We start from the raw sequence: 26,093 nt of genomic DNA, 5'->3' as shown, positions 1-26,093 counted from the left end.
GGAGGTCTTTATATTCAAGTGCTTTTGTGAGAAGGACGACCCTTTATTCCATTTCAGCCATCTTTTCTTCCATGGTAAAGGTGTTTGTCATCATGATTGACACAACTTCCTAAGATGATGGAGAAGAAAGTGATTTGAAGTGAGCACGTGAAATCTCATCTTTTGGGTTCACTTTGATAGGAGAGAAATCATGCAACCAACTTCTTGTGAAGGAAAAATGGGATTTGCCCCCATACTTGAGGTGTTCCAAGGTGGAGATATCCTTGTTGATGACCTTGTTTCTTGTAAGAGGGTCTAAGGAGATGATTGTCTAGACCTTGGCTTCCTTAGTTGATTGAAATTGAAGTTGATTATTTGCTTTAGATTGGCTATAATTGATTGGACCAATGCAGTTGTTGGTGGTAGCCGTACCAAGTCTAATTGAAGTAGCTATTATTGAAGCTTGAATGTTCTTACTAGAGGCCATTGAAGTTGGTAGCAAGATGATGAAGATTTCTTTCTTTGAAGGAGAATGAGATGAAAGGCAGAGAAGTCCCACTGAGCGTGTTAGAATTTGTGGATGACTAAATTTCTTGTTTTGAAATAAGTCAAACAAGTAAAATAGTGTTGCAAATGCGAATTTGTATTGATGAATATGTGGTACAATTCTTTGTGATTACAAAAGAGTGATTCTCTGATTCGATCTCCTTAAAAGATTTGTTGATTGGAATTGTGGTAATGTGATTTTGACTCAAAAACAAGATATCCTTCAATTTGGTTAAGGAATGGATCGAAGATCTTTGAAACGAAATTACAATGAATTTCTGGCTTTGAGCTAGTTAGAAATCATTTTTTCTTCACGTTCTTCATATTTTTCATCTTCGAAGGTTTGTGGTGAAAGTTCTTCGGGGCTTTAGAGGCTTGAATCCGTAGAGCTTTGATAATTTGTGATTTGTTGAGGTTTCTGGAGGCTTTTGAGCTTGATTCCAGTGAACTTTGAGATCTAGGAATATGATTTGGATGATTCCTCTTCAAATGTTCTTAGTATTTTAAGGTTTATGGTGGAAGTTTTTCGGGGCTTTGGAGGCTTGAATCCGTAGAGCTTCGCTAATTTTTGATTTGTTGAGGTTTCTAGAGGCTTTTGAGCTTGATTCCAGTGACCTTTGAAATCTAGGCAGGTAGTTTAGATGATTCTGATTTGAATGTTCCTTGCATTTAAGGTCAAAGTTCTTGAAGTTCTTGGAGGCTTCAGGGCTTAATTCCAATAGAGTTTCAATACTTCTGAATCTTCTTTGATGCTGCTTGTGCTCTAGATGGCTTATGCTCTATTTATAGAAGTTTGGGGGTAGGTGAGTGACAAGTGGCAGAGCCTGATTGGTCTGCTTATGTCATAGCCTGATTGGTCTGCTTATGTCATTGCTTACACACGCTAGATTGCTTATGTCATTGTCTACGCGTGCTGGACTGATTATGTCATCACTTACACGTGTAGGGTTGCTTATGTCATCACTTACATGTGCTGATGCGTGATTGGTTTTTGCATGCATTTTATGCCCCTATTTCAATGACACCTAGCAAATTTCTGTTGGTTTTTGAGTAGTGATAGCAAAACCTAACAGCAGTATGTGGTACTTTGTAATTGGCTATATTTTGTGGACTTGGTAATATGATATGTCAGTTTGTGATAAGTCGGGAATTTTTTCTCTCTACAGTGTGCAATAGTTAGGAGTTAGGACACTTGGTAGTAGCATCATAGTTTGTCTTTGCTTGTGTATTTGTGTGAGGAGAGAAGTGTGCACTTGTGATTTTAGTGATAACTTAATTAGGAGAGTGAGACATTAATAAATGACAATTACCAATTTCTTTTTTAATGGAATTGGGGAAAAAGAAAATCTCTAAGCCATAAGGTCCATAACTATAATCATGCAGTTTATGTGGGTTCTAGTTAGCTCAACTAGTAAAGTCTCTGATGGTTGAATAAGAGATTTGGAGTTCAATCCCTGCTTACACCAAAAATTGATAGGTGCTTTGGTCTGATGATAAATGACTATTATCAAGAGCGGACACCATGTGTTGAAACTCTATCCCTAAACAGAAAAATAAAATAAAATCATGCATTTTATGGCTATCCAAATTTCATTCTTGATGCATTTCACTTCATATGTCTTCCTTATTCTAGGGACCATACGCAAATTACATAATTCTATCAAGTATGCTCAACATTAAATCGAATAAATTTAAGTATGCTCAACATTATTCATCTATAATAACCCCCATTGAATTCACAAGTCAACATTAAATCAAACAAAATCCTAACCTTTCATATCTAATAATCATACCTTAGGTGTTCTCATCATGATGCAAAACTTGGAGATGACTTCAATTTCTTTGGTGGTGGGTTCCCTCCCGAGATCAGCACATATGAGTAGAAGCACAGCATTGTAGCACATATGTCTTCCTTATTCATTTTTATTTTTGTAGTATCATTTGATGGAGGCTTATGGCTATTGCTTGAAAACACAATCACAATCACAAAGTACTATTTTCACCATTACTTTTAACCAAGCTTTTATTGGCAATGGTTGTGTAGGTATGTGAAGAAGAGGATGCATTATGGAGGAAGGTGAAAGATGAAAAAAAATGGCCCTTCCTAGGGTGGATGGTGTTCAGATGCTGAGTGTGTCTATGAATACACATTACAAGGATTCTTTTTTTTCTTTTTTTCTTTTTTTGAGGAAGCATTACAAGGATTCTTATTGAGCGTGTCTATGAATGCACGTTACAGGTGTTTGGGTAAACTTTGTTAGATTTGTTTGGATAAACTTTTTCTAAAAAATATAAATATCAATGTTTGCAACAATGCATTATGCCTTTATACATTCTCAAAACTAATTGCAATTAACAATCATGATAGGACCTTCACTTTTCACTACCATGACTTTACACATTCTTAAACCTAAATGTAACTTACAATAGAGAACACTATATTTATATCCGTTTGCCAATCTATATCTATCTACATAATAAAAATACATACATACATATATATATATATATATATATACACACATACATATAATCCCTAAAACATCAGTGTTGCAAAAACATGATGTGTTTTAAAAAGTGATGTAGTGAGTGGTTACTTTTTTTTATTTTATTTTTTTGACAAACAAACTAATTGCTAAACACACTTTTAATTACACTCTCTTACCAAGTTCAAATAAATTATTTAACCCAAAATACCACTACAAAAGAGCATAGTGAGGTAAGTGGTAGGCTCTGATAATAAGAATTATTAACTGACTTCTAGTCTATAATAAATAACAAAGACGGCGTATTCAGTTGCCTTTTTTGGCCAACGAAAGATGATGAGAATTATCAACGACTGCTACTTTACACTAAAGAACAAAGACGGCGCATTTTATTATTATTATTATTATTATTATTTTTGAGATGTTAGACTTGCGAAATTCTGGAGTAGCATTTTTACTAGAAAACCGGACCTTTCAGAAATATTGCTTTATGAAGCAAAGAAGAAATAAAAATGATCCACCGTAAATTGTTAAATAAACAAAGCCTCCCTGAACCCTTTCCTGCATTCTCACACCAAGTAGGTTCAAATAAGTTAGGGGATTTCTTAGCAAGAGTAACCTGTTATTTGTCCTTTGTTGCCTTTGTTTAAACTTTGGCGTTGCCATAGACACCATTAGATCTTCTCAATCCATCAAAGACATAGACTCTTGAGTACATAATCTCCAATGGGAGTGCTTTCAAACTGGGATTCTTCAGCCCTGTGAATTCAACAAATCGATATCTTGGAATATGGTATAATAGAATTTCTGTATTCACAGTTGTATGGGTAGTGAATAGAGAGAAACCCCTCAAGGATTATCCAGGGGTTCTTACTCTATCTGAGGACGGCAACCTTGTAGTATTAAATGGACAAAAGGAGACTCTTTGGTCATCCAATGTTACCAACTCTGTTGTCAATCCAAGTGCGCAGCTTTTAGATTCAGGGAACCTGGTCTTGCGAGACAACACAACAAGGACAACCATATGGGAAGGGTTTCAATTTCCTACTAATACAAATTATACAATGTTGCCCAAGATGAAAATAAGTGCTAATGCAAGAACAGGTAAGAAAGTTTAGTTGACATCATGGAAAAGCCCTTCTGATCCATCCATTGAAGCTTCTCTTCGGGTTTTGATCCTCTTCGTATTGGTCTTCCTCAGTCTTTCATTTGGAAAGACCGTAGCCCATATTGGCACAGTGGTCAATGGAATGGTCGGATCTTTATTGGAGTACCAAATATGTATTCTGCATTTGGCAACGGATATAGTATCGAAACTGACGAAGAAGGAACATTTTCTTTAAGTTTCTCTTATGTGACCGAATCTTTGATACATTTAGTCCAGAAGTCGAATGGAAATATGGAGCAAAGATCTTGGGATGATAAGAAGAAGGATTGGGTGGTGGTGTTGAAAGCTTTGCATTGTGAGTGCGATTTTTATGGTAAGTGTGGGGCATTTGGAAGCTGTAATTCACAAAGCTGGCCAATTTGCAGCTGTTTAGGGGGGGTTTGAGCTAAGGAATACAGAAGAATGGAATAGAGGAAATTGGAGCAGTGGATGTGTGAGAAGGACACCATTGCAGTGTGAGAGAGTGAATACTTCTGGCGGTAAAGGTAGCAAAATGGATGGGTTTTTGAAACTGAAAATGATGAAGGTTCCAGAATTTGCAGATTACTCTTCTACTCTTAAGGACGAATGCAGGTAGAAGTGTTTGGAGAACTGTTCCTGTATAGTGTATGCATACGATACTGGCACTACCTGTTTGTCATGGACCAGAAGCCTAATTGACGCACAAAAATTCTCCAGCAGTGGGGTTGTGAAAGATTACAGAGAATAACGAAAAACAGAGTAAAAACAAGAGAGAGAAGAAAGAGAGAAAGAAAGAATGAATTATTGAATTGAAACAATTGTATTGATATAAAATGAATTACACCCAAATACAGAGACTTGTACACTATATATACACAGTATTATGGAGGGAAAGTTAGTTACAGACTGACTTAAATTTAACTGCCTCTCACACGTGCATACGTGCTAGACTCAAGATATCAATATACTAAAGACTAAACGGCACCGTTCTATTTAGTCTTTCACTTGTGCCTTCTTTATGTTTGGAACTACACTTGCTTCATCTTCAATTTCCTCAAGCTTACAAGTACTGTTAGCACTGCTTTCATCCCCCCTCAAACGAAATGGGAATTTCCACATGAGTTTGGAAGTTAACTAGTGAAAACGGGAAGAAGGCAACCCTTTAGTAAAAATGTCAGCAAGCTGATCATTGGAAGCAATAAATTTGACCATGAGATCCTTCCTGAGAACTTTCTCACGCACAAAATGGTAGTCTACCTCAATGTGCTTTGTTCGAGCATGGAATACTGGGTTAGAAGCAATTGCCAAGGCACTAACATTATCACACCACATTAAAGGAGGAGTAGAGAGAAATATTCCCAAATCTTTAAGAATCATACGTATCCAATATAATTCAGTTGCAGTAGAGGCCAATGCTCTATACTCAGCTTCAGTGGATGATCTGAAGATTGTGGACTGCTTCTTAGCAGACCATGTAATGGGGCAATTGCCAAAGAACACAACAATGCCAGAGATAGACCTGCAATCTACTGGGTCTCCAGCCCAATCTGCATCACAATAGGCAAACAAGGAAGGAAAACCAGGGGTAAAAGCAATGCTAAAATGAAGAGTGCCTCTAATTTATCTCAGAATACGTTTGGCAGCTTGTAAGTGGTTCTGAGTGGGAGAACACATGTATTGGCAGGCTTGTTGGACAGCAAATGACAAATCAGGTCTAGTAAATGTGAGATATTGAAGGGCACCAACAAGACTTCAATAAGAAAAGGGGTCAGACAAGGGAGAACTATCATTGGGAAGCAAGTGTTGATTGGGAGAACAAGGAGTCTTGCAAGGCTTGCATTCTGTCATGGCAAACTTGGTTAACAAATCAGTAGCATATTTTGTCTGATGCACAAACAAACCTGAATTAGTGTACTCAATCTGCAATCCAAGAAAATAATGAAGCAGCCCAAGATCCTTAAGATCAAATGCAGAACTCAAAAGTTTGATAATGGAAGCAGTGAAAGCCTTATTATTCCCAGTTAAAATAATATCATCTACATACAACAAAAGGAACACCAGATGACTCCCATGTCTGTATGTGAACAGATTACCATCAGCCCCAGAAGCCAAGAAGCCAATGTGAAAGAGATGAGTGGTGAATCTGTCAAACCAGGCCTTAGGAGCCTGTTTGAGGCCATATAATGCCTTATGAAGAAGACAAACATGAGATGGGAACTGAGAATTAACATAACCTTGAGGCTGCCTCATGTACACTTCTTCCTTCAAAATGCCATGAAGAAAGGCATTACTTACAAATAGTTGCCTTAATTCCTAACCATGATGCTCAACTAAAGCTAGAAGAAGCCTCACTGTAGTAGGTTTAACCACAGGGCTAAAGGTTTCATCATAGTCAAGACCATGTTGCTGCAGATAGCCCCTTGCTACTAGTCTAGCCTTATATCTAGCTACGGATCCATCAGCATGCTTCTTCAGCCTATACACCCACTTACAAGTGACTACATTCTTGTCAGAAGGTAAAGGAACCAAGGACCAAGTGTGCTGCTTTTGAAGGGATTGAAATTCTGAGTCCATGGCAGCCACCCATTGAGGGTGTTTAGCAGCAACAGCATAGGAAGGAGGTTCAGTCACAGAGTAGTCAAGCTTAACATGTAAAACATTAGGCTTATATATACCATGCTTGGACCTAGTAACCATAGGATGATAGTTATGAGAAGCAAGGATAGATGAAGAGGGATTTGGATTCACAGAATGAGAAGAAGGAAGAGCAGTAGAATGGTCAACAGATTCAGTGAGGGAAGATGGTGGATTAGAAGGATGTGGAACTATAGGAATGGGAATGGAGGCTTATACTAAAGAAGGAAGTAAGGAAGAAGTGAGGTCTAAAGAGGTAGATGAAGGAATAAAGGCAGATTTGGAAGGAAAAATAGAAGAGATAGGATTTACAGTATCAGAAGGAGTAGAAGAAGAATGAGGAAACCAATGAGAGAAAGTAGTGGAGAAAGGAGTGGTTGGATCAGTAGAGAATGAAGGCTGAGCAAAAGGAAACAAAGACTCATTGAAAAGGGCAAAACAAGCAATGTAAATCTTATTGGTTGTAGGGTCAAGGCAAATGTAGCCCTTTGATAGTGGAGGATAACCAAGAAAAATGCACTCTTGAGACCTTGGCTGAAGCTTGTGTTTAGTATATGGCCTAAGATAAGGATAACAAGCACAACCAAAGGCCTTGAGAGCTTGAAGGGGAGGTGGTGTAGAATAAAGAACTTCCCAAGGAGATTTGAAGCATAAAACAGAAGAGGGTAATCTGTTAATAAGAAAGACAGCAGTAGAGAAAGCATAGGACCAGTAATTGTAAGGAAGATGTGATCTATACATTAAAGAGAGACCAATTTCAACAATGTGCCTGTGCTTTCTCTCAGAAACTCCATTTTGATGAGGAGAATGAGGACAAGAAGTTTGATGCAAAATGCCATTTAAAGAGCAAAATGCTTGAAAAGCAGAATTGGTATATTCAGTACCATTGTCTGATCTAAGCACCTTAATGGAAGTAAAAAATTCATTTTCAACAAGAATCTTGAAATGCTTAAAAACAGACAACACTTCACTCTTATGTTTGAGCAAGAATAACCAAGTAAATCTAGTATAGTCATCCACAAAGATCACATAATATGAAAAACCAAGAATAGAAGATAAAGGAGCTGGACCCCAAACATCACTATGAACAATGTCAAGTACAGATTTTGATACAATGGGAGACTTGGCTAAAGGATATTTGTGCATCTTGGCACTTATACAATATTCACAAGAAGAGAAAATGTTCACAACCTGAGACAATGTGATTGAATGATAGAAATGCTTTAAAGCAGAATACAGCAACCTAGAACTAGGATGTCCAAGTCTAGAATGCCACAGCAGAAGGACATCAGACTTGATGGAATTGGAAGACTTGATGGAATTGGAACTAAAGGCTGAGGAAGATGATAGTGTGGAAGGAGATGGAATAGGGTACACTCCATCTTTACTCAACCCTTTGTAGAGGATCTTCCCCGAAGGTAAATCCTGAATTAAGAACTTGTGAGCATCAAAATAACAAAATGCATTATTTTGGAGACACAGCTTGTGGACAGACAAAAGATTAGAGGCAAGAGCAGGAACTCTAAGTATATTATTAAGCCTAAAGTTGTGAAAAGAGGTTTTAAGCTCACCATGACCAACATGAGTGACTGGAAGCTCCTGACCATTGCCTACTGTAACTGTTTCAGTTCCTACAATAGGTTGTTGATGAAGACTCAGCTGTGACAGATCAGGAGTGACATGATCTGAGCAGCCTGTATCAGTAAGCCAGCCATTGCAGTTCTGGACTTGAGATGAGTTAGCCACCATTGAAGCTAACTTAGCTGGAGCATGCTTACCTTGATATGCAAAGTCCATTCTGTGGTAATAATCAAGGGCTGTGTGACCACCCTTTCCACAGATTTGGCAAAATGGTCTGTTTAACTGAGGTTGGCCAGAGGGATTTTGTGATTCAGAATGTTGCCCTGAGGTAGGATGATAACTAGTATTACCAAAACCTCCATTGTTATTGTTGTTAAATCAATTGTGATGACCAAAACTACCAAAACCTCCATAATTGTTGTTAAATCCATTGTGATTACCTCTGCCACCTCTTCCTCTCTGATTCGAATATCTACCCCCTCTCCCTCTCTGATTAGAAAAACCTTGATGTTGAGACTGAAAATTGGCATTCATAGCCATTGAAGGAGGAACCAGACCATTAGATCTCTTCTTAATTACTCTCTCCTCAGCATTAAGTAAAGTATTTAACTCCTCAACAGACAATACATCACTGCGAGTTCTGAATGCAGAACTGAAAGAATCATACTCTGAAAATAAACCATCAAGAGCTATGTGAAGAAGCTTTTCATCATCCAAGATCACAGAAACAGCAGTCAATCTATCACGAATCTATTTGATCCTTTGGAAATATCCATCAATTGAATCATTTCCTTTCTTGATTGCATTCAGTTCATTGCGAAGACTCATAACATGAGATCTTGACACAGAGGCAAATCGTTTTTCTAACACCTTCCATACTCCCTTGGCAGATCTTTGCCCAATAGTGAGAGCAAGAATTGCAGGTGATAAAGTAGAATTGATAAAAGTGAACATTGCTTGTTCACGATTCTTCCAAGAAATGAAATTAGGGCTAATCTCAGTAGTGAGATTGCCAGAAGAATCCTTCAGAAAACATTCTGGAACAGTGATTGAATCATCAAGAATATCAATCATAGAGTAAGTTTCAAGAATTACCTTGATTTGATGCTTCCAAACAGTGTAATTGTTATAATCGAGCTTGACAGTCATTATCGAAGACATGTTTGATAGCAGAAGCAATGAAGTATTGACAGGTAAAGCTGTATTAGTCACAGCAGGGGTTGAACCAGAGGTTGAAGATGAAGTTGCAGATGTGGAAGCCATGGATAGAGATCAGAGCTCTGATACCATGAAAGATTATAGAGAATAACAAAGAACAGAGTAAAAACAAGAGAAAGAAGAGAGAGCGAGAAAGAAAGAATGAATTATTGAAAGAAACAATTGTATTGATATAAAATGAATTACACCCAAATACAGAGACTTGTACACTATATATACACAGTATTATGGAGGGAAAGTTAGTTACAGACTGACTTAAATTTAACTGCCTCTCACACGTGCATACGTGCCAAACTCAAGATATCAATATACTAAAGACTAAACGGCACCATTCTATTTAGTCTTTCACTTGTGCCTTCTTTATGTCTGGAACTACACTTGCTTCATCTTCAATTTCCTCAAGCTTACAAGTACTGTTAGCACTGCTTTCAGGTTGATCTTTACATGCGTGTTGCCTTTTTAGAACTTGGTGAGTTTTTTAGTGATTTTTTTTTTTTGTCAAATCATTCACTGCTGGCCCCGTGGTTGGTGGTGGTGTTTTTTTTTTTTTTTTTTTTTTTTTTTTTTTTCGGTTCAAATATATATATATATATATTAAATTTTATAATTGCTTTCTACAATTTTTTAAATTTTAAAATCGTTCTATAATAGTTCATTACATTATCTATTGTTAACAGGGGTAGGTATGACTATACATAAATAATATGTTAAGTGTCTACTCAACAAATCAGATGTTTGAACAATAACTAACATATCTATTTTTTATTCGTGAATCACTAATTTTATAACAAATATCTATTATTAAATTATATAAAGTTATGTTATATACTACACATGCACACATACGTACAAATAACATTTTAACAACAACAACAATAATAGTAATAATAATACACTCAATCAGTTTCGAACACACATTCACACACACAATATATAAACTTATATATTATTTAAAAGTTGAATCATAATATTTATTATTATTACGCTTCTGTTAAGTCATATCAGTGACACTGCCATTATTTTCTTTCTATCATTTTTAATATATATATATATATATTTATATATATTAATATAAGCAAAAATGCATTATGCATTAACACATTCTCAAAACTAATTGTAACTTACCAATCATGACAAGACCATCACTTTTCACTACCATGACTTTATATATTCTTGAGCCCAAATGTAACTTATAATATAAAATGTATGTAATATAAACAGCTTGTAATATAAGAGGTAGCATTTATTTACTTTTAATTTATACTCACCCAAAAAAAAAAAAAAAAATCATATGCTACCACTATATTAATATCTGTATGCTAATGTTTTATTCAATGCCAAGTCGAAAGGTTCATTTTCACTCCTAATTAGAGAACCATATGTCATTTTTGTCAACTTCAAGAGATAGAGATAATGAGCACCCACTTCAATCCAATTTGATCCACTTCGGTCTATTTAATCTAGTTAGGTCCACTTTGGTCCATTCAATTTAATTCGGTCCACTTCAGTCCATTTGATTCAATTAGATCAGTCTATATAGTCCATTTCAAGTGAGTATAAACTAAAAATAAATAAATTGTTGTTTTTGCTATCTCTATCTCTTAAATTTTATGAAAATGACATATGATTTTTAAAGCGGGTGTGGAATTGGACCCTTTAACCTAGAGTTGAATGCTACATTAGTATACAGATATAAATATAGTGGTGGAATATAATTGTTTTCAAGTGAGCATAAACTAAAAATAAATAATGCTGTTATCTTTTATTTCTTTGAATGTTAGATGTGATCCTATTTTATTGTAAATATAATATATGATATAATGATATTTTATTTCATAGCAGACTTTGACAATTTTGTGTTTACAACTATACCTTTTATTTTGAATATTCTTCTCATTATATTTTATTCTATTAATTTGCTATTCCCTCTCATATTCTCTCCTAAAAAAAAGTGATTATGCTATCTCTCTCTCTAGATTTAAAGTTTTTGTTTTCTTATAACTCTACTTTAGGTTGATGGATTTTTATGTTTTATAACATCTTTACTTTTGGTTGATATATTTTGGTGTTCTGTTTTTTTGAGTTCTCCATCACAAGTCCTCTCTCTCCCATTTATAGCTTTGGTTTGATCCTTTTTTTTTTTTAGTTAATCTATCATTAGTTTGGAAGAGAGAGTTTAAGCTTATATCAAATATAATCTACATGGACACGTATTTGAATGTGCCTATCTATTATTTGAGTAATATCAATTGTAATTATGTGATAAGTTTTAATTATTATGATAATCTCCTTAAATGAATGATAATTTGAATGCTAAATTTAAAACTTAAAAAATTTATTTCTGCCAAAAGAAATTAGGAAATCTAATGCAACATAATAATAGTTAGAAAATATGAACCACTTAAAAAACAATAATATCACTCAAAAATTCCAAAAATGATAAAATTACATATTTGTAAAAATAGAGAGATAGAAACTACTTTTATAAATTGTTTAATTTTTAGAGAGAACAAATTATCTACAATAAAATTTAGAGAACAAATTATATATTATATCACATCTCAAAATAATCGTATATTACCACACATCGCGTGAGTTTGTGACTAGTTTATAATAAAGAGATTTACACTCACAACTTACAAACATTCGCCATTTCTCTTAGAGTGGGAGATACCGAGTAGTGCGAGAGAGAGAGAGAGAGAGAGAGAGAGATCTGTTATTTGTGTTGTTGTTTGGTTTTGGGATGGGTTGACCTGGGTTGTTGTTTGGTTTTGGGTAGGGCTGATCTATGATCAGGGTGTACAAGATTTGTGTTATGATAGTGTTTCATATGGATTAAGTGTAAGTTTTACCGTGTGTATATAAGTTATTGGGCACCCTCCCCTTCTAAGTTAGCTTTCAAGTGTGAGTTCTATCCATTTGCTTATGTTATTTGGTATCAGAGCCAACCATCACGTCAAGTAACTAAACATAACTCATTAAGTATGGGATCAAATGAGTTACGGCTTTGTGGTAGAATCTCAAAGAGGGTTACCTAAAGGGTAGATTAAAATGTCTTACTAAGTCATTGAATAATTGATAGGTGAGTGGAGCCGTTAGAAAAGAGATAGGGCTACCATTTGGCTACTAGTATATATATAGAGTAAGCTGTTGTGGATGTCAGCTGTGAAGTGTGGTGGTTGTTATGATTCTAGTATCCTACATAGCTTAATTGTAAGTTTAACCATGTGTATATAAACTATTAGACACCTATCCCTTACAAGTTAGTTTTCAAGGCTGTGTTCTATTCATAAGTGAAAGTTCAATATGTGTATAAAACACCCTTGAATGTTTAGACCCCAAATTACAAATTATCAATTCAAGCTTATTATCAAACAATTAATGTACGGAACATGAACGTAAGCCAAACACATAATTGATAAACAATCTAAGCCAATTATAATCACATCCACAGTAGAAAATAAAAGGTAAAGATAAAGGAAGAGAGATGCAAACACAAGGACAACACGCGATATTTTATCAAAGAGGAAACCGAAGCCCTCGGTGTAAAACCTCTCCGCCGCCCTCCAAGTGGTAAATAATCCACTAAAGAATGTAGTTGGGATACATGAACAGCAGAATACCCTCCAAGCCTAATCTATCTAGTGTACCTAAGCCCTCCAAGCTTCTTGCTCCAACGAAGTTGCGCCGAACCTATTTCTTCTTTAGCTTACTGGATTCCACTATACACCGTAGCATTAACCAATAGTCATTGGTCCCTTCCAAACTGCTTCCCTTAGCACCAAATGTACCTTCTCATAGACAAGGGTGTGATGAGAAAAGGATTTGGTCAATAACCTCTCAAGGATGTATTAATGGAGAGGAAGAGAGTACAGGAATTTGTAGAGTCTCTTAGTGAAGATTGGGGATGAGGCAATCTTGTTTTTCTCACAAACTTCTCTCTAGAAACTCTCTTTATTTCGCGGGTATAAAGGTCTATATATAGTGGTGTGTGTTTAGAATACGAAGAGTCAGTTTTTGCTAAACAGGGTAAGTTAGTGCTTGGCCTCGCAGCTTGTCCAAGTCGCGAGGTAACGGCCTAGCTAGCCTGGGACTTTTGTCCTGTAGTGCGACAGCTGGTGTGACCCTTCACCTTCCCGCATGCTTTTCATGTGCACAGCATTTAGCGGCTTGCAAGCCGTGAGTCAGTCGCAAGTCCTAGCCGCGAGTCTCTACTTCTTTGCATAAAGATGAACAATTCTTTACACTCTCTTCACACACTACCCTTACATGAATCTCACCTAAATACAGGGTTACTAAGTGATAAATTACAAGCAAATTGGCATGGAATAAAGCCAACAAGATAGTTGATAAATTTCAACCTTACAATAAGTTTGGCCCTATGCAAGATTTAACCCATGTAATGCTACAATTAATTGAAGTGATTTAGCCCTTTGCCTTCGTCCATGGGCAACATCAAGAGGAAATTTTCACTAAAAAAATATAGTTTGCAAAAGATCAAAATTATGTTCATTGATCTCTCTTTTTTAAAAGAAAAAATTAAGAGAGTAGATCACCAGGTAGGGTTGTAAACGAGCCGAACTTTGTTAAGTAGTGCATGTTCAAGCTTTGCTTGTTAGGAAAAGTCAAAAGCTCAAGCTTGGCTTGAGCTCGTGACAAGCCTAAAAATAGTGTTTGAGCTTGAGCTCGTGAGAAAGCCAAAAAGCTTGAACTTGGCTTAGCTTTACTTTAATAATTAGTTAAGCTAAGCTCAAGCTTAATATCAAGCTCAAACTCGAGCTTAGGTCAAGCTTTTGAGCTTGAGATCTTAAAAAATTACATTATCAAGGGTTAAATCTTTAAAATCATGAAAAAAGAAAAACAAAATAGTATACTAATTTTATCATGCATCATGTCCTACTTATGGTTAGTCATTATTCAAATTAAAAGTTTACAACAATTGTTCAAAATACAATTTTTACATTCAAGTTAGATGGAGAAGAACTAGAAAAATACTTGTTTGTAACTATTATGAATGAGAAAATTTTTGATAAACATTATGAATGAGAAAATACTTACATGATTCATAACTTTACTTTAGATGATTGATAGGGAAGGATCATATGTGGCCCACTTAATTAATTAATTAATTTTTAAATGTAATTATAATCTAAAGTGGTTCTTGGTCAGTTTAGAGGAAATGAAAAAATTTATATCAAATATAATCTACATGGACACGTATTTGAATGTGCCTATCTATTATTTGAGTAATATCAATTGTAATTATGTGATAAGTTTTAATTATTATGATAATCTCCTTAAATGAATGATAATTTGAATGCTAAATTTAAAACTTAAAAAATTTATTTCTGCCAAAAGAAATTAGGAAATCTAATGCAACATAATAATAGTTAGAAAATATGAACCACTTAAAAAACAATAATATCACTCAAAAATTCCAAAAATGATAAAATTACATATTTGTAAAAATAGAGAGATAGAAACTACTTTTATAAATTGTTTAATTTTTAGAGAGAACAAATTATCTACAATAAAATTTAGAGAACAAATTATATATTATATCACATCTCAAAATAATCGTATATTACCACACATCGCGTGAGTTTGTGACTAGTTTATAATAAAGAGATTTACACTCACAACTTACAAACATTCGCCATTTCTCTTAGAGTGGGAGATACCGAGTAGTGCGAGAGAGAGAGAGAGAGAGAGAGAGAGATCTGTTATTTGTGTTGTTGTTTGGTTTTGGGATGGGTTGACCTGGGTTGTTGTTTGGTTTTGGGTAGGGCTGATCTATGATCAGGGTGTACAAGATTTGTGTTATGATAGTGTTTCATATGGATTAAGTGTAAGTTTTACCGTGTGTATATAAGTTATTGGGCACCCTCCCCTTCTAAGTTAGCTTTCAAGTGTGAGTTCTATCCATTTGCTTATGTTATTTGGTATCAGAGCCAACCATCACGTCAAGTAACTAAACATAACTCATTAAGTATGGGATCAAATGAGTTACGGCTTTGTGGTAGAATCTCAAAGAGGGTTACCTAAAGGGTAGATTAAAATGTCTTACTAAGTCATTGAATAATTGATAGGTGAGTGGAGCCGTTAGAAAAGAGATAGGGCTACCATTTGGCTACTAGTATATATATAGAGTAAGCTGTTGTGGATGTCAGCTGTGAAGTGTGGTGGTTGTTATGATTCTAGTATCCTACATAGCTTAATTGTAAGTTTAACCATGTGTATATAAACTATTAGACACCTATCCCTTACAAGTTAGTTTTCAAGGCTGTGTTCTATTCATAAGTGAAAGTTCAATATGTGTATAAAACACCCTTGAATGTTTAGACCCCAAATTACAAATTATCAATTCAAGCTTATTATCAAACAATTAATGTACGGAACATGAACGTAAGCCAAACACATAATTGATAAACAATCTAAGCCAATTATAATCACATCCACAGTAGAAAATAAAAGGTAAAGATAAAGGAAGAGAGATGCAAACACAAGGACAACACGCGATATTTTATCAAAGAGGAAACCGAAGCCCTCGGTGTAAAACCTCTCCGCCGCCCTCCAAGTGGTAAATAATCCACTAAAGAATGTAGTTGGGATACATGAACAGCAGAATACCCTCCAAGCCTAATCTATCTAGTGTACCTAAGCCCTCCAAGCTTCTTGCTCCAACGAAGTTGCGCCGAACCTATTTCTTCTTTAGCTTACTGGATTCCACTATACACCGTAGCATTAACCAATAGTCATTGGTCCCTTCCAAACTGCTTCCCTTAGCACCAAATGTACCTTCTCATAGACAAGGGTGTGATGAGAAAAGGATTTGGTCAATAACCTCTCAAGGATGTATTAATGGAGAGGAAGAGAGTACAGGAATTTGTAGAGTCTCTTAGTGAAGATTGGGGATGAGGCAATCTTGTTTTTCTCACAAACTTCTCTCTAGAAACTCTCTTTATTTCGCGGGTATAAAGGTCTATATATAGTGGTGTGTGTTTAGAATACGAAGAGTCAGTTTTTGCTAAACAGGGTAAGTTAGTGCTTGGCCTCGCAGCTTGTCCAAGTCGCGAGGTAACGGCCTAGCTAGCCTGGGACTTTTGTCCTGTAGTGCGACAGCTGGTGTGACCCTTCACCTTCCCGCATGCTTTTCATGTGCACAGCATTTAGCGGCTTGCAAGCCGTGAGTCAGTCGCAAGTCCTAGCCGCGAGTCTCTACTTCTTTGCATAAAGATGAACAATTCTTTACACTCTCTTCACACACTACCCTTACATGAATCTCACCTAAATACAGGGTTACTAAGTGATAAATTACAAGCAAATTGGCATGGAATAAAGCCAACAAGATAGTTGATAAATTTCAACCTTACAATAAGTTTGGCCCTATGCAAGATTTAACCCATGTAATGCTACAATTAATTGAAGTGATTTAGCCCTTTGCCTTCGTCCATGGGCAACATCAAGAGGAAATTTTCACTAAAAAAATATAGTTTGCAAAAGATCAAAATTATGTTCATTGATCTCTCTTTTTTAAAAGAAAAAATTAAGAGAGTAGATCACCAGGTAGGGTTGTAAACGAGCCGAACTTTGTTAAGTAGTGCATGTTCAAGCTTTGCTTGTTAGGAAAAGTCAAAAGCTCAAGCTTGGCTTGAGCTCGTGACAAGCCTAAAAATAGTGTTTGAGCTTGAGCTCGTGAGAAAGCCAAAAAGCTTGAACTTGGCTTAGCTTTACTTTAATAATTAGTTAAGCTAAGCTCAAGCTTAATATCAAGCTCAAACTCGAGCTTAGGTCAAGCTTTTGAGCTTGAGATCTTAAAAAATTACATTATCAAGGGTTAAATCTTTAAAATCATGAAAAAAGAAAAACAAAATAGTATACTAATTTTATCATGCATCATGTCCTACTTATGGTTAGTCATTATTCAAATTAAAAGTTTACAACAATTGTTCAAAATACAATTTTTACATTCAAGTTAGATGGAGAAGAACTAGAAAAATACTTGTTTGTAACTATTATGAATGAGAAAATTTTTGATAAACATTATGAATGAGAAAATACTTACATGATTCATAACTTTACTTTAGATGATTGATAGGGAAGGATCATATGTGGCCCACTTAATTAATTAATTAATTTTTAAATGTAATTATAATCTAAAGTGGTTCTTGGTCAGTTTAGAGGAAATGAAAAAATTAAGGTAATGTGTAGTGGTCCCATGTTGGCCACGTCATTAGTAAGACAGGTGTAATGAATATATTTAGCTAACATATATAAACTTATAAATGAGTCTATTCTTAAATTGTTTTGTATCAAGCCTAATAGCCCATGAGCTTGTTCGTGAACAAATTTCTTTGTTTACACTCGGCTTGTTTATTAAATGAGCCTAAAACTAAAGCTCAAGCCTAGCTTATTTATAAACAAATAAATATGAACGAGCATATTATTGAGTCAAGTTCGAGTTGTTCATGATCGGCTTGGTTCATTTACAACCCTATTACCTAGTATAACTTTAAGCAATGTTACACTACTTAATATTTTTTTATTGGGTGTGAATTTTGACAAATTCATCGTTTAATTATATTATCTTCATATACTCTCCATGTTCACAAACTTTGATATCAAAGATCAATAACTATGTCATTAATTAAATATTTGAAATGTAAATTTTTTTAGTTTAAAATTATGTATTAAAGATGAGTTTATTGATCAAATAGTAAATAATATCATACTTGAAATTCGACATAAATGTTAAGAACATAGAGAATTTGTAATTGAACAATGAGATTTTCAAATTATTAATCTAAAAAAGAGTTATTACGTTGTATAATATTTCTTAAAAATACATCAAGTATAACTTGAACCCAATCCTATATATATTGAATATGTTATGCCGCATATAAGAACTAATAGAGTAGACCAATAAATAACTCAGTGCACAATTGCCTTGGTGCGCACTCTCAGAATCCAGGTGGAAGTTGAGTTCTTAACTAATTTATTCATGTGTTGTACACGGATCTTATTTCAAGGCTTCAAGCCACGTAACAGTTTGAATTAGTGTAATACTTTTTTTTTCCCTGATTTACAGATACAGGGGGACAGATTCTTGAAAAAAAAAAGCAGATACAGAGGGACATGTGATAAAAATTGTCACAATCACAGTGACCATAGGAACAGTTTCCATTTCAATATGCACTTACTTCTTGTGGAGAAAGATGGCTAAACAAAAAGGTAATATTCTGACTAAAATTAACACAATGGACTAAGAAAAGTTGTTGTTTATTAGATATTACTTACAACTGTGGTGAAAATCAGCAAGGAAAAAGAAAGAAGAGGGGATCTTGTTGTTCAACAGAGGGGAAGCACATCAAAGAGTTCCTACTGAGAATGTGTTTGGAGACAACCTGAACCAAGTTCAAGTCTAGGAGCTACCGCTATACAATTCTGAGAAGCTGGCGAGTGCAACAAATAATTTCCAGCAATCTAACAAGCTTGGGCAGGGTGGATTTGGTCCCGTATACTGGGTAATGGTTGCTCATCCAGAGGTTTCTTGTCTGATAATTTGGATATCTAGTTAATGATTTGATGTTTTTTTTTTTTGTAGGGAAAATTGTCAGATGGCCAAGAAATTGCAGTTAAAAGACTTTCCAAAACCTTTGGACAAGGGTTGCAAGAATTTAAGAATGAGGTCATAGTAATTTCTAAGCTCCAACATCGGAATCTTGTTAGGCTCCTTGGCTGTTGTGTCGAAGGAAAAGAGAGGATGTTGATCTATAAATACATGCCAAACAAAAGTTTGAATGCATTTCTCTTCGCTTAGTTAAGTTTGATAACATTTTTTAGTTGCGGATAGAAATAGTATATTATGAGACAATGGAACATTATTCTTTGTAGTGTACTTCATTTCAAACAGATTTCTGTTGACTTCCACCAAATGAACTTCTTATGCAAACTTAATGTTCATTCACCTTGTAAGTTTAATCCTAACTTTCTTTCTCTCTATCTTTTTCTTCTTCTTCTTCTCTCCTTTTTTTCCCCCATTAGATCCACACAAAAAAAATGTGCTAGATTGGAGAAAACGCTTCAACGTTATTGGAGGAATTGGTCGAGGTCTACTCTACCTTCATAGAGATTCTAGATTAAGGATTATTCATAGAGATCTAAAGGCAAGTAACATCTTGTTGGATAAAGAGCTAAATCCAAAAATATAAAATTTTGGTATGGCCCGAATTTTTGGAAGTAATGAAGACCAAGCCAACACTAATAGGGTCGTCGGAACTTAGTAAGTACCTTTTGGTTTGCCCAATTCAATTAGGTACTAATACTAATATTTGAGATGACAAGATTTTATTGTGTTTTGTTGTTGAAATTTAGTGGCTATATGTCTCCTGAATATGCAATGGATGGACGATTTTCAGAGAAGTCGGATGTCTTTAGCTTTGGGGTGATGTTACTAGAGATAATTAGTGGAAGAAGAAACACTAGCTTTTATCATGATGAGCAGTCCATGAACCTTTTAGGACATGTAAGTCATCCTAATCTCATAGGCATTATTTTTGAAACCTCCAAGGCTTTTTTCTTATAAGTTTTATTATTGATGCTAAGAATTTCAATCTTCTTTTTATGTTTCCAGGCATGGAAATTGTGGAATGCAGACAACATTGTAGCCTTTATAGACCCAATGATATCTAAACCATGCTTTGAAACAGAAATTTTGAGATCCATACATGTTGGCCTGTTGTGTGTGCAAGAATTTGCCAAAGATAGGCCAACTGTATCCGTTGTTATTTCCATGCTTAAAAGTGAGATTGTTGATCTTCCTTGTCCTTATTAAAGATGAGTTTATTGATCAAATAGTAAATAATATCATACTTGAAATTCGACATAAATGTTAAGAACATAGAGAATTTGTAATTGAACAATGAGATTTTCAAATTATTAATCTAAAAAAGAGTTATTACGTTGTATAATATTTCTTAAAAATACATCAAGTATAACTTGAACCCAATCCTATATATATTGAATATGTTATGCCGCATATAAGAACTAATAGAGTAGACCAATAAATAACTCAGTGCACAATTGCCTTGGTGCGCACTCTCAGAATCCAGGTGGAAGTTGAGTTCTTAACTAATTTATTCATGTGTTGTACACGGATCTTATTTCAAGGCTTCAAGCCACGTAACAGTTTGAATTAGTGTAATACTTTTTTTTTCCCTGATTTACAGATACAGGGGGACAGATTCTTGAAAAAAAAAAGCAGATACAGAGGGACATGTGATAAAAATTGTCACAATCACAGTGACCATAGGAACAGTTTCCATTTCAATATGCACTTACTTCTTGTGGAGAAAGATGGCTAAACAAAAAGGTAATATTCTGACTAAAATTAACACAATGGACTAAGAAAAGTTGTTGTTTATTAGATATTACTTACAACTGTGGTGAAAATCAGCAAGGAAAAAGAAAGAAGAGGGGATCTTGTTGTTCAACAGAGGGGAAGCACATCAAAGAGTTCCTACTGAGAATGTGTTTGGAGACAACCTGAACCAAGTTCAAGTCTAGGAGCTACCGCTATACAATTCTGAGAAGCTGGCGAGTGCAACAAATAATTTCCAGCAATCTAACAAGCTTGGGCAGGGTGGATTTGGTCCCGTATACTGGGTAATGGTTGCTCATCCAGAGGTTTCTTGTCTGATAATTTGGATATCTAGTTGATGATTTGATGTTTTTTTTTGTAGGGAAAATTGTCAGATGGCCAAGAAATTGCAGTTAAAAGACTTTCCAAAACCTTTGGACAAGGGTTGCAAGAATTTAAGAATGAGGTCATAGTAATTTCTAAGCTCCAACATCGGAATCTTGTTAGGCTCCTTGGCTGTTGTGTCGAAGGAAAAGAGAGGATGTTGATCTATAAATACATGCCAAACAAAAGTTTGAATGCATTTCTCTTCGCTTAGTTAAGTTTGATAACATTTTTTAGTTGCGGATAGAAATAGTATATTATGAGACAATGGAACATTATTCTTTGTAGTGTACTTCATTTCAAACAGATTTCTGTTGACTTCCACCAAATGAACTTCTTATGCAAACTTAATGTTCATTCACCTTGTAAGTTTAATCCTAACTTTCTTTCTCTCTATCTTTTTCTTCTTCTTCTTCTCTCCTTTTTTTCCCCCATTAGATCCACACAAAAAAAATGTGCTAGATTGGAGAAAACGCTTCAACGTTATTGGAGGAATTGGTCGAGGTCTACTCTACCTTCATAGAGATTCTAGATTAAGGATTATTCATAGAGATCTAAAGGCAAGTAACATCTTGTTGGATAAAGAGCTAAATCCAAAAATATCAAATTTTGGTATGGCCCGAATTTTTGGAAGTAATGAAGACCAAGCCAACACTAATAGGGTCGTCGGAACTTAGTAAGTACCTTTTGGTTTGCCCAATTCAATTAGGTACTAATACTAATATTTGAGATGACAAGATTTTATTGTGTTTTGTTGTTGAAATTTAGTGGCTATATGTCTCCTGAATATGCAATGGATGGACGATTTTCAGAGAAGTCGGATGTCTTTAGCTTTGGGGTGATGTTACTAGAGATAATTAGTGGAAGAAGAAACACTAGCTTTTATCATGATGAGCAGTCCATAAACCTTTTAGGACATGTAAGTCATCCTAATCTCATAGGCATTATTTTTGAAACCTCCAAGGCTTTTTTCTTATAAGTTTTATTATTGATGCTAAGAATTTCAATCTTCTTTTTATGTTTCCAGGCATGGAAATTGTGGAATGCAGACAACATTGTAGCCTTTATAGACCCAATGATATCTAAACCATGCTTTGAAACAGAAATTTTGAGATCCATACATGTTGGCCTGTTGTGTGTGCAAGAATTTGCCAAAGATAGGCCAACTGTATCCGTTGTTATTTCCATGCTTAAAAGTGAGATTGTTGATCTTCCTTGTCCAAAGCAGCCGGCATTTACAGAAAGGCAGATTGCCTTAGACAGAGAGTCCACTCAAAGCAGCCAAAGAAAATTCTCTGTTAACAATGTTACTTTTGTACAAGGTAGATAGTTAGAATATGTTATTGACATAGTCATGGTGTGTTTACATATTCATTTGGACACTTTCGGAAGAATCTTATATGGTGTTAATACTTAATACAGATTCCTTTGTTCCCTCTTTGATTTCCAATATTAGTCCAATCTATGAAGAAGTAAGCCATTAAACCATATTCTCTTCTTGGAACACTTATGATTTACCTCTCTTTGACACAAAATTGCTAATTAATATGGCACCTACCAATAGCAATTGAACTTTCATATTAGTTCGGTAGAATATCTTACACAAAAGAGAAAACATACTCCGTGATTTTTTCTGGGTTTCAGCCTTTAAGATAGGCACCTATGAGCATGGTCTTCACTTTGTAAACCTAAATCAGCTGAAGCTATTCAGCTCAGAAGAACTGATGATCTAAAGAAAGCCTTGATCTCTAAGTTGGGCTTATCAGTCATCAGTAGCTTCTATTGCAGAGTAAGACATGGGTTCATATTCTCAAATCCAAATATCTTTAGTGGTATCCCATTCCAATCTTCAAAATTGAAGAAACAGCTTCTCCCATCTAGAAAGGAATTCACAAACTCTATTCCATTGCTTAACAACAGTCTTTGCCGCCTCATTGGATCAGGCTCAAATACTAATATATTGACTGTTTCACGGGTCCCTAAAATCCTCAACTTCACTTCACAGTTAAAATCAACCAAGTAACAGGCCTCATCCTCCTTCACCTTGCTTCAAAGCAATGGAACAATTATTCTCTTTCCAAAAAAATTCACTCCACAGCCAATCCCATTCATAAAATCCAAGTTCCACCAAACCCATCTGAAGATGTCATCATCTGGGTGCCTAATAAAAGAGTCACTGAAAAGATTTTCGCATCTTCCCCTGCTCAAGCTGAAGCTAAGGCAGCCTTTACTAGCGGTCTCCATTGACCATTGTTGCTAATCACGGATGCAAATCTGTTCTCTTTGAATGTAATGCCAAAGTTGTAATCTATGCCATTATCAAGCCCATCTTGTGCTCAGACTGGTTCACTTGAGCACATGTTGGGCCTATCTTTGTATAACTTGGGAACTCTATTTTGTATTGGGTTCTTATTGATGTTAATGGGCTTCAGGTTTGGTTCCCCTAGTGGCCCTAGTCCCTCTTTTACTTCTGGGAAAAAATTTGTCCATATTTACCCAAAAAGCAGAAAAAAAGAACTAATTTGTTTATAGTTTTATATTATGTCATTCATCATAATTTTATGTACCTGACAAGATTAAAATTTATGGTAATGACTGTTTTTAAATTTTTTATTGAAACGTTCTTTATTTTGGGATGTTACAATATGAAACTTGGAAATTGTTTATTTATTTATTAAATGCTAGATTGGAGAAAATGCACTTGAAATTTTTTCAACTTTATTAGATATTTTCAATTAAGGTTTCTAATTCTTATATATATATATATATATGTGTGTGTGTGTGTGTGTGTGTGTGTGTACATTTTTTCAAACACATAATGTACATGTTCTAATGTTCAATTTCAAATATCAACATTATCTTACATATGGCTAGTTGCCCAATTGTCCAATTCTATTTCTGATTCTGAATCTCTGATCCGCATATCAAAATGGTTAAACAACTTCAAATCTTGTGACAGTGACAGATAAACCTTGTTTAATACTGCAGGGAATCAACCCCTTTGATTACTAATTTTCCCAGAAGAACTCTGAATCTAATAGGTGTTCTCTGATTTTATGTTTTTTATTTATTATTATTATTATTTTTTTATTCTTTTAAAATTATTTGAAGGCTTTTATAAGTTATGGATACTTGGGTAGCTGACAGCCTCTGTCGCAGATAACTAACAATCCAAAGATAACTCTGAACAAGTTATGGGACTTGTTAGTAAGAATAAAATACTTCAACTTATTCCTTGCTTGACAAAGCCAAAGGCAATAAAATACCTGAACTAAATGAAAAAAATTTCACTAGTAAACAACCCAGAAAAGCAATATATAAAAGCAACTTACGTAGTTTAGCCTGTTGACCAATTCTTTTTCTGAATCTCTAATCCTCTGTACAACTTCTAATCTTGAGACAATGACAGATAAACCATGTTTAATACTGCATGGAACGAACGAACCGCTTTGATTACTAATTGTCGGAGAAGATTTTCGATAGGTGTTTTCTGTGTGTGTGTGTGTGTGTGTGTGTGTCTCTGATCTGCAGTACAACTTCTAATCTTGAGACAATGACAGATAAACCTACATCATTGTTTATTGTAATTTTGGTTTTTTCCTTAAAATTATATGAAGCAAGGCTTTTAAAAGTAATATTATGGGTACTTGGGTAGCCTGTGTCTCAGATAACTACCGAACCAAAGTTGCAAATTGTTATAAGAATAAGACTCTGCTGTCCCGAACAAGTTATGGGACTTCTTAGCAAGAATAATTTGTTGTTTATCCTTCGTTGCATTTGTTTAGAATCTGGTTCTGCGGCTTCTGCCAGAGACTATCACATCTTCTCAACCCATCAAAGACCCTGACTATATAATCTCCAATGGGAGTAGTTTCAAACTGGGATTCTTCAGCCCCGTAAGCTCTACCAATCGTTACCTCGGAATATGGTATAACAATATTTCCGTGTTCGCTGTTGCATGGGTAGCTAACAGAGACAAACCCCTCCATGATTCTTCTGGGGTTCTTACTATATCTGTGGTAGGACTTCTGGTGCTACTAAATGGACAAAAGGGGGTAATTTGATCAATGAATGTTACAACCTCTGTTCCTAAATCAACTGCCCAGCTTTTGCATTCAGGGAACCTTGTCTTGCAACAAAACACTACAGGGACAATCATATGGCAGAGTTTCCAACGTCCTTGTGATACTCTCTTGTCCATGATGAAAATGAGTACTAACCGGATAACAAGTAACAAAGTCCAGTTCACTTCCTGGAAAAGCCTTTCTGATCCATCCATTGGAAGCTTCTCGGTTAGTATTCAAGCTCTTAGTCTTCCTCAAGTATTCATTTGGAAAGATGGTAGCCCATATTGGCGCAGAGTGGTCCATGGAATGGTCAGCTCTTTATTGGGATACCATCTATGCTTTCAGGACTTCTGAACGGATTAAGTCTCATCGATGATCAAGAAGAAGGAACAATTTCTTCTATGTTTTCTGATGGGAGCTATTCTTTGATACATTTATCCCTCAATGTGCAATGAAATACAAAGGACATAATTTGGAATTATGACAAGAACAATTGGGAGGTCGTGTGGAAAGCTTTGCAGAGTGAGTGTGATGTTTATGGTAAGTGTGGTGTGGGGCATTTGGTAGCTGCAATTCACAGAGTTCGCCAATTTGCAGCTGTTTACTGGGGTTTAAGCCAAATAACACAGAAGAATGGAATAGAGGGAATTGGACTAGTGGATGTGTGAGGAGCACGCCGTTGCAGTGTGAAAGGGTTGCCACCGGTGGTG

General features: G+C 35.3%; 1 pseudogene; it reads left to right on the top strand.

Annotated features, from left to right (window-relative positions):
* Positions 1–217: 217 nt before the first annotated feature.
* Positions 218–26,051, top strand: LOC112039521 (G-type lectin S-receptor-like serine/threonine-protein kinase At1g11300; annotated as a pseudogene).
* The last annotated feature ends 42 nt before the right edge of the window (positions 26,052–26,093 follow it).

This window comes from Quercus suber, unplaced genomic scaffold (assembly GCF_002906115.3).
Source record: "Quercus suber isolate HL8 unplaced genomic scaffold, Cork oak 2.0 scaffold_355, whole genome shotgun sequence".
Lineage (NCBI taxonomy): Eukaryota > Viridiplantae > Streptophyta > Magnoliopsida > Fagales > Fagaceae > Quercus > Quercus suber.
This window is presented reverse-complemented; position numbering and strand designations above follow the sequence as displayed.